We start from the raw sequence: 10716 nt of genomic DNA, 5'->3' as shown, positions 1-10716 counted from the left end.
ATGTCAGCAGAGGCACACAAAAACAAAAACAAAAAACCCAACTTCCTCTGACAGAGCTTATATTCCACGTATGTGCTTATGAGGCATTAGCCGTTTCTTGAGAGACACCCAAATAATGGGTTTTTCTATGCCAGTATTTTAAGGCCTGAGAGTCATAACAAAGATGTGATGAGAAGGCGTGAATCCCTCATCTTTGCTTAGAACGAGTTGCATTTAAGTTAGGACGAACCAGCACTGATTCCGCAGGCTGCCGGTGCGTGATACAACGGGCATTCCGGGATCAAACATCCATGGTAATTTGTGGTGGAGGAAATCAAGCATCCTTCCTTACTGAAGACACTCTTGGCGCCCATTATATGTTACTGCGTTAGGTGAATCTAGTTGTGTGTGTGTGTGTGGGGGGGGGGTGGTCCACAGAGTTTCTCAAACTTGTTCGAGAAGCAACTCACGAATGCGGTGTTTCATAATTCACATTCAGGGAAATGCTTTTCTACTCCCCATGTACATAACAAATGCCAATGTACCCAGATAAGAAATTTGAAAATATGCCAATTTTAGAAGCCCCAAAACTAAGGAAGAAAAAAGGAATCTCAGTGGGAAAAAAAATGTCAAAGTATTCTGAATGATTTGAAGCTTGTAGATGCTTTACGCACTCAAAAAGCAAATCAAAAAAAAAAAAAAAAAAAAGGAGAGAAAAACCACAAAACACCCTAAACCCCCAGGCTGGAAGTAAGCAGAAACAAACGGGCCTAATTTTGTATCAAAGTGGTGACATAGTAACACAGAGAAACAGTATTCCGAGTAATCTCTGAAAACAGCACCCTGACTCCGCATCCTTGATGATTATACTCTAAGGATAAAAAGAACTCCAGATGAATCTTAAAATTCACTCAGCGGTTTTATTGTTAGTGGTGATTTTGGCATCATAATTTTGATGCCATTTTTATGTATCTTTTAGAATAAATAACAGTATTAATATTATTAGGGAATATATAGACAGAGAGTCAAAACAGGCAAGAAAATAAACTTTGTCATGCTGAATTTGAATAGAAAATAGTAATAAAAACTCATGACTTAACACGCACACACTCATATCCTCACTTGCTCCGTGGAGAGTTTAGAAGCACCTCAGGGCAGTAGCACATAAGCTCAAATCTGAATTTATACATATTGTTTCCCATTAGAAGGAAATAGGGCTCAAAGACATAATGGTGTGTCATAGGAAATTCCACTGGTTAAATGTGAGATTGTTTGAACATCAAAATCAAACATTTTTATTGTAAGATATAGAACATAAAATACATGAGCCCGTAATGTCATTAAAATATAAAGCAAAGCAGAACCAAACACGAAATTAAAAACATACACAGAGGGGTGCCTGGGTGGCTCTGTTGGTTGAGTGTCTGACTTCGGCTCAGGTCATGATCTCACAGTGCGTGAGTTCGAGCCCCGCGTCGGGCTCTGTGTTGACAGCTTGGAGCCTGGAGCCTGTTTCAGATTCTGTGTCTCCCTCTCTCTCTCTCTGCCCCTCCCCACTATCTCAAAAATAAATACACATTCAAATAAAACGCACAGATGGAGAGAGTGGCAGGTGAGGACATGCTCTCCAGATGTGCCCTACAAGTACTTGGTGCCATGAATGCAGGTCAGCAGAGGGCATCCGCTGTGGTTCCTTTAAGACCTGCCTCAAGTTCAGGGAACTGCGGCTCAAGGTGATGTTCTTTGGGTGGTGGGAGTGCCGAGTGGGGAGGGGCGTTAAGGCCCAGCACTTCAGCCCAGCTTCGGACCCATGGGCAGCTGCCTGGTTCTGAAGGGCATTGCCCACCCGGGAGCTGCCCTCTGCCCTGGGGGTTGGGGGGGCTTCATCTGCCTACAGCACTCTCCAGTGTCTCCCTGTGCTCCCTCCCCTTTACAGGTGCTTCTCTCTAATAAACATCCTGCACCCCAAACTCCAACTCCACATTAGATTGTGGAGAACCCTAACTGTGATATGGAAAAAGGGAAAAATAAGATTGCCACCATTGCGAGGGACAATTATAATGAACTTCTTACCCTGAAAATTGATCACCAATGGGAAAAAATCAAGCATTTGCTCAGAACCAGTTTATCCTCTGTTAATGAGGAAAACTCTTTGCGGAAAAGTAGCAGGTGATAAATGAGGAAGGGACGACACAATTAGGAAATCACCCCTTGACAATCCCCAGTGAAATAACCGATCCGGGTGAGGACCTTCCGGATGCCGACAGCCATGAAGGAGCTTGTTGGGGAAAGGATTTTGTTCGGTTCCAAAGTACATGCCGACACCGTGCTTGCTATTTGCAAAGGAGGAATACGCATTTGCATGGCTAGATCTTGAAGTCGCAACGGTGACCACGTGGTGACAGTCCTCACGACCATTGGTGAGCAACGTTCTCTTCCCTGCTTCCTGACAAAAACCGTAAGAAGTAAACAGCATCACCTGCCTGAGGAAGAGAAAGACACGAGGGACGGCATCATTTGGGCTCCTAGATCCAATCGGACCTGAAGGCGACACCCAGGCCTTTCCAGAAATAGGAGCCACTAAATTCTCTGTTTGTCTAAAGCCTGTTGGCGTGTGTTTCTTTCCCTTGCAATTATGAGAGGTTGAGTAAGATAGAAGGAACAGTGAAAAGTATGGACAAATTTAGGTGCGTATGTGTGGGAATCATTTTTTAAAATGTAATAGGCAAAAAGATGTGATTTTTTATTTTTAAATTTTAATTATGAAACATTTCAAATGAGCACGAAACGACAGGAGATAATAGCACAGATCATCCACGCACCCACCTTGGAACAGATATTAACATTTTGTCATATTTGCTTCAGGGCTCTGTGCTGAAACATTTGCGTGGTGTTTAGTCCCAGAAGGGACCGGTGTTCAGTGTCCTGTCTATTCCGCCTCCCGGGTGCTAAGTACTCTCCCCTAGGGGCATCCAGGTTGGCTGTGTGTGCTCTCAGAAACATTCAAATCCATCCGGGTGAATATTTTATCCCAGATGATAGCATTCACAAACACTGACCGCCCTTAATACAGACTGCCGATGGTCCCGAATCAGTTCATACGGAGCAGTCCCACATCCCTTGACCGCTATGAAGTATTCACTGGGAACAGACCTACTGACTCCTGCTTAGAGGTGTTCAATCTTTTGCCATCCTGTACGACCCTGCAGCAAGTGTTCTGGTATGTAGGTCACTTGACACGTAGGAAGGCCTATTGTTTGTGGGACTGAGAAGTGCCAGTCAAAGGTTTTGTATAATTGCAGTCGTGATAGATTTTGCCCAATGTCTGACCTGAAGGTCCTATCAACTTACAATATATATGAAATCATTCATTCCACTCTGGTCAAGTTTGGGTTATCAAACCTTTGTCATTGTGATCAGTGGGGAAAAAATGTGATTTCAAGATTGTTTATAGTTGCATTTCATTTTGGCCATCATTTAAAAACAGCTTTTATTTCCCTTTCTGTGAGCTCTCTAGACTTTGTGCCCATTTTCCTACAGGACTTTGGTTTTTCCCAACTGGCTTTATCTATTGATCCATCTGTATTTTTAAAAATTAGACCTTTGTGACATAAATAGCAAATGTGTTTCACTGTTTCTCATCTGCCTTTTTACTTTTGTTATAGTGATTTTTATGCTGCAGAATTTTAAAAATTGATTTCTTTAGTTGAAGTTGGGAATCTATTTTAGGATTCTGCATCATCTTTAGAAAGGTGTCATGGGCTGAATTGTATTCTTTTCAAATTCATATGTAGAAGTCCTCACCCCCAATTCCCCGGATTGTGACTGTATTTGGAGATAGAGCCTTTTCAGAGTCACTGAGGGTAAAAGCAGATCATACAGATGGGTCCTTATTCAATATGACTGGTGTCCTTCCTCAAGAGCAGAGGGGGTGGAGACACAGATGCAAAGATGTGTGAGGACACAGCAAGATGACTGTGTACAAGCCAAGGAGAGAGTCTCCTGGTCCTCAGAAGAAACCAAGCCTGCTGGCATCTTGGTCTTGGGCTTCTAGCTTCCAGGATGGTGAGGAGATAGATTTCTGCGTTTAAGCCCCCCAGTCCGGGGTCTCTTGTTATGACAGCCTGAGCTGACTAATATAAAAGGATTTCCCACAAGAGGACTTTTTGAAAAGCACAGCTTTCCATGTACCCTCTAGACGTGTGAATTATTTCATCGTTAGATTTTTCTACGTGTGTCTTCTCTTCCGCACCCTCTTCAGTGGGTAAACTAGCTTTCACAGGGATGCTACGTCTTCTCAAGGAAGTACCAGGAGAGGAGACGCCAGCACTGGCAGCCAGCAGGTGACTGGATGTCCCCAGTGCAAACCCGCTCATCACACCTGGGTCGCCCCTTCCAAAGCGAGCACTGACGTCTGGAGAAAGAAAGTTGTGTGCAGCATCTACAGTGAGCTTGCGGTTTGGTCCAAGAGAACAAAGGGGGCTGGAAATGGGTTGATTCAGTTCTATGTCACGAGCTCGCTTCCAGCAACGATCGTCCCCTGGCCTTTACGGAAGGACCCTTGCTCCTCAGTTTAGCAGCACGCCTGCATTAGCCCAGGGCCAGGGCGTCCACAGGACCCTCCCCAACACTGGCCGGAGGCCGTGGCTTCTCCACACGCTGTGCTTGTGTTCCCAAGGAAGAGATGGAATCAGACAGGCTCAGCTGGGGGAGAGTGTCGTGCACGGCTCTGGTCCCGAAAGTCTGACTCTGTGTTCCGGTGGAGCTCCTGGGCAGAATATTTATTCGCTTTGTCCTGCTCATAAACTCATCATGTAGCTTTTAAGTGGGGAAAATATCCCGGTTCATTGTGAGTTGATACTGAAAGTGGTGGATAAAAGAGCCAATTTGTCCGTTTCCCCACTGGATTTAAATTTGAGCTGACAAAAAGCCACCACTCAAGTAGTCGGTCACACATCAAAGGTTTAGATCTAATGGGCCTTTGAAGAGATCGTGTAAACATGAGGGAATAGTGTTCTGAGGGAGTAGTGTTGCTTTAGAACACCTCGAGGCTTTGATGGCTATGAACACTGTTTAAATTTTAAATGGCTCTTAAGTAAGTTCTTTCAACTCCTCCCCTTCTGTCCTCTTACCACAACCAGACCATCAGTGGGCCAGGTCAGGAACGCAGAAGTCACCGTCACCGTGGTCTGCAGGTGGCAGTGCTGGTGGAAGGGTAGGCGGGCACGTTGGACTTCCTGCCCCAACAAATACGTGCGGTCACATGACCAGGACTCTCCTCTGTGTATTTCAGCAAGATCCCTCAACGTCCTTCCAGGACTCTGCTCTCTCTGTCAGATCAGTCATTTCTGTGGACCATGATGGTACTTTCTGGATTCATTTCAAATCTGCCCTTATAAGGTCCTATAGGACCAGAGGTCAAGTAATTAAATCTTAAAACACTAGACTATGAATGCCGCATGGGTGGTGTTTCTCTCCCTGGCTCCCCAGTGAACATCCAGCATGCAACACACAGTCTGGCACAGACTAGGACTCAACAGATATTTATTTAATGGATCGAAAAAGAACCTTTCTTATTTTTATTTTTTTAAAGGTTTATTCATTTTTCAGAGACAGAGAGATCGTGAGCAGGGGAGGGGCAGAAAGAGATGGAGACACAGAATCTCAAACAGGCTCCAGGTTCTGAGCCATCAGCACAGAGCCCGACAAGGGGCTCGAACTCACAGACCAGGAGATCATGACCTAAGCCGAAGTCGGACGCTTAACCAACTGAGCCACCCAGGCGCCCCGATAAAGAACCTTTTTTAAAAATGGTAGACTAAGTAGATGAGACCAATCATACAACATATTAAAAACTCTGCAAGATTGCGACAGAAAGTAAGAGAATGAAGGATGGCGGGTGTAAGATGTGGGAGTGAAAGCTGACATCAGGAGATGCTTCTCTTCTAAGGTCGTTGGGGCAGACTAGAAGTCAACAGATCACCACAGCCTCTGCACCTTAGCTTCTAGTGATGTCTCAAATGGGATTGCTCTGGGATTGCTATAGCAAACATAAATCCGTCAATGGGGACCTGAATAATTTCTGCAAAGCTCTGTAAAAAGTAAAGCTTCTGGCACACTGCATGAAATAACTGGGCACCTTGACATGGCAGGACAACATGTGCAGAAATCAGCAGCAAATATCGGCAACAGAAACAGACTCACAGTGGATCCAGAGATTGGAGTTGGAGGACCATATTTTTTTTTAGTTTATTTATTTGTGAGAGAGAGAGCAGGGGAAGGGCAGAGAGAGAGAGAGAGAGAGAGAGAGAAAATCCCAAGCAGGCTCCACACCATCAGCTCAGAGCCCGATGAGGGCTTACACTCACAACCTGTGAGATCCTGACCTGAGCTGAAACCAAGAGTTGGACGGTCAACCAACTGAGCCACCCAGGCACCCCAGAGTTGTTGGACTTTAAAGAACCTGATGATCATGTTCAAGGAAACAGAGCCTTTGAGAATTCTTACAAAAGAACCTACAAAATTCTTTTAAAAAAGAATTGAACATTGTGGAATAGAAAAATACATAAACATTTAGAATTAAATTGGAGGATTTAATATAGATTGGACATGGAAATAATTAGTGAAGTGGGAGATAGATCAAATGTCAAAGTCAAGAAGATATCACAGAATAACAAATTATGGAAAGTACAGGATAAGGTTGAAAACACCCCAAGGGTACTGAGGGAGTGCCAGCGTGTGTGTAATTGGAATACCAGAGAGTGAAGAGTGAAAACTGGTCAGAAGTGATATTATATCGGCTGAGAACTTTATAAAGCTAATAAAAAACAAAAATCACAGATCCAAGAAGCTTTGCAGGTCCAAACAGTAAATTCTAAAAATTACACATGAGGGTACGTTACAGTAAAGCTTCTGGACATCAGAGGCAAAGGGAATTTTTTAAATTCTTAAAAATAGCTGGAAGAAAGAGGCAAGTTTTCTTCAAAATGACAATATGAACTGATGCTGACAACCCTCTTCTCAACAGGAGACGTACAAGCCCGAAGACAGTGAGAAGGACTAACAGACAGTAAGCACCAACCTGTAATTCTATACCCAGCAAAACAAGAACCTGTTGTAACATGGAGACAGTGACTACATGTTCGGGTATAAGCTGAGCGATTCTGTCATCACCATGCCAGCACTGAAGGAGATGCTACAGTTGCTCTCATCACACAAGGGACGTCAGACTGTCATCCCTTTTATCTAATATTTTAAAAAACTAAATTGTAATATATAGAGCTGTATATTTGTGTGATTAAACTAGAAAGAAGAAGGCAGAGAGAGGATATAAAGATGTGGAGAGGGAAGTGGGGAGAGGGCATTCGGTGGCACAGGAGGTAGGCTTCTGGAATGTAGAACTATTCTGTTTTGGTCTGGATGGCCGTGTCAATTGCATTTTGTAACCGATCATTCAGATGTGCTTTTAAAATTTTTACAATTTTCTGTTTGTGTCATATGCATAGTAGCAAAATGTTTTAAAAATGAAAGAAATGAAAAACAACCTAGGATTTGGGTTAAATATCCTTTCAGACAAACAGATCCATCAAGGAAACATCTTAGAGAAGACCAAACAGGTCATACCTGTGCGTCACAAGATGGCAGAGAACAGCATAAGTACCTCAATTCCCAGGATGTTTCCAGAACAAATCTGGGATGTGGAATGTGCTAGAGTAAGCTGATGTGGAAATTCGAGTAGATCCTCTTATAATGAGAGGGAGAAAGAGAGATTTTAAATGCATTTTAAAGGTAATTGTGTTCATTTAAAATATTTTAAAAAGGAAATGCAGTTTAGCAAATGAAAGGGCTAAACACTTCTCATGCCACCATTGAGTCACCTGACACTGTGGTGAATTTTTTAAAAATTTTCTTTTAATGTTTATTTATTTTTGAGAGAGAGAGGAGAGAGAGAGAGAGAGCACACGTGCTTGAGCAGGGGAGGGGCAGAGAGGGAGGGGCAGAGAGAGAGGGAGACAGAATCCGAAGCAGGCTCCAGGCTCTGAGCTGTCAGCACAGAGCCCGACACGGGGCTCCAACTCACGAACTGCGAGATCATGTCCTGAGCCGAAGTCGGATGCTTCACTGACTGAGCCACCCAGGCGCCCCATATTTTATATCTCTATACTACGTTATGGCATTTATCTATCTGTTTAACACAATCCAAGGTAGATAGGAGGTGTCTAATGAATACTATTTTTCTCCCTATCTTCATCATAGGAAATTACTTTTATTATTCGGTTTGAAACCCGTGATTCTGATCCAGTGCTATAATATAAAGGAAGAATATTTTTTTTTTTAACTCTGACATTATGGGTTGGGATGGCTGCTGGTTTTACAGCAGTGCTGTTCCAGTGACACATATAATTACCATCATCCAATATCATCGGGCACCACGGAGGAGCTGACACTGTGCTAGATACAGTCTGAACAATATTTAAAAGAAGGAGGCCGAGCACAGCAACCAGCAGAAAGGGAACTGTCGATACAAAAGAGCAGCCCGCCTTTCTTTGGGAAATATTTAATTACACGTGGACATGTTTGTGTATTTTCCCTGTGACATGCTTATTGAGAAAGCAAGAAAAGGTGGCTCATAAGTTAAGCATCTGACTCTTGATTTTGGCTCAGGTCATGGTCTCATGGTTCGTGGGCTCTGTGCTGACAGCACGAAGCCCACTTGGGATTCTCTCTCTCCTCTCTCTCTGGCCCTCCCACACTCTCTCACTATCTCTCTCTAAATAAATAAGGAAACCTTAAAAATTAAGTAAGTAAAAAATAAATAAAAAGCAAGAGAAGATAAAGTATCACAGGTTAGAGGGAAAGTAAGAAATCAAGTTATTTCCAGTTTAGGGGAAAATATGTAAGGGCAAGAAATAATCTTCACCCTTTTCCTACCCATCTCTCCCTGGGCGTCTCCTCTGATCTTGTAGCCGGGACAGACACCTCCGCATTGCTGAGTCTACCTTCTTCTGTTCAGGGGTACTGGCGCTTCTCCACCAATAACACTCTTTCCCTAACTGACCACATGTGTCCACTTCTCCCACGGGAACCTCCGGAGCATCTGTGGAAACTCACTCCACGTTCTCTCCTCCTCCACAAAAGTTCTGAGATCCCAAGTGGGACCACAGCATCAGCAGCCCATGCAGCTGGAGCCCTCAGAGAGAGGGTGAGGCCTCCCTGTCCCTCACCCTGCATCTTGGGAGTCAGTTCCCTTCCACCTGCCCCCTCCCTCACCCACCACTCAGCCTCTTTCACACTGGCTTCCAGGAGAGCCTCCTTGTCGGCAATAGTCATGGCACTATTTGTCAAACGCACTGATCACATCTTTTCATATCCGAGATCAAAGACCTTTATGGTTCCCCAGAATGTCAAAATTCTTGAGTGAGATAGCCAAGCCCTCTTCTTACCTGTCCTAGTCTGGGATCACACCAACGTTTCTCTCGTTGGCTGCAAATTTCAGCAGCCAGGGATCATAATCTGCCTGTGCACCATGTACATCATTCAAGGAAGTCTTTATCTCCATTACCATGACTTTTATTTATAATCTCTCTACTGAAATCCCCCAATTGTCCCTGAATTCTGACTTTCTTCTCTTCCAAAACTTTTGACACATCCATCATGGCTATTTGGTGGTGGTGGTGTTCAGTTTTAATTTCATAATTGTAAGCTGAACTCTGCAATCCAGCTAGACTTGGAGGGTAATAAGGAAAAACATGGAACCCACAAAACTGCAGTGAGAACACAAAGATTATAGGGGATCTTGAGCAGGTGAGGGCGGAGGGGTGCTCTCCCGAGCTACAGAAGGAACGGTCTGGCAGTTAAGATACAACACAAATCGAATGTATTAGTTTTGTCCATTTGGCAGTGGTAGTCTTCTTGCTGGCCTTGCCATTCCTAGACCCAAAGTGCCCCATGGCTTCCACAATACCTATCCCCTTTAACCTTGCCAAAGACCACATGCTTGCCCTCCAACCACTCAATCTTGGCAGTGCAGACAAAAAGCTGGGAACTTCTTGTGTCGGGTCCAGCATTCCCTAAGGACAAGATGCCAGGACCCATGTGCTTCAGGATGAAATTCTCATCATCAAACTTCTGCCCATAGATGGACTTGCTGCCAGTCAGTACCCTGGCACATAAATCCTGGAATAGTCCTGTGAGAGCAGGAATCTTTATCACCAGATCCTTTCTCCTTAGTGCTCAGAGCATGAAGGTTTTCTGCTGTCTTTGGAACTTTATCTGCAAACAGTTCAAAGGAGATATGGCCCAAGTACTCACCCTCCGTGGTGATGTCAAAGAACATGGTGGGGTCGACCATGGCTAGTCAATGTAGGGGGCTTCTGGATGGTGGAGGCATCTGCAAGACCTCCATCATGGCTGTTTTAAATCATGTATATTTCCAACATCTGAGCCACTCCTGAGCCTACTTATATTGATTATTTTGTCTTTTGGCAGAGTTTCTGTTTGTCTCATAATTTCTGGCTTGTACATGCATGCTAGTTACCCCTGAATGCCATATGTAAGATGGCAGAGATCCAGGTAAATAGTACTTATGTTTGGATGTGGCAGGCTCCTTCCGCTGGGCTGTTAGTGTGGTGGTACTTAGCCAATCTAGCTAGAAATTGAGTTGGTTTGGGTTTTGTTATTGCTATGGTTATTAGCTTAAAATTTCTCTGTATTATCTCGTATTTCAGGTGGAGGCTG

At 44.0% G+C, this 10716-nt stretch overlaps 1 pseudogene; it reads right to left on the bottom strand.

Moving 5' to 3' along the window:
• Nucleotides 1-9833: 9833 nt before the first annotated feature.
• On the bottom strand, nt 9834-10330 carry LOC125936354 (peptidyl-prolyl cis-trans isomerase A-like; annotated as a pseudogene).
• Between the last annotated feature and the right edge of the window lie 386 nt (nt 10331-10716).

Source organism: Panthera uncia (assembly GCF_023721935.1).
Source record: "Panthera uncia isolate 11264 chromosome A3 unlocalized genomic scaffold, Puncia_PCG_1.0 HiC_scaffold_11, whole genome shotgun sequence".
NCBI classification, from domain to species: Eukaryota; Metazoa; Chordata; class Mammalia; order Carnivora; family Felidae; genus Panthera; species Panthera uncia.
This window is presented reverse-complemented; position numbering and strand designations above follow the sequence as displayed.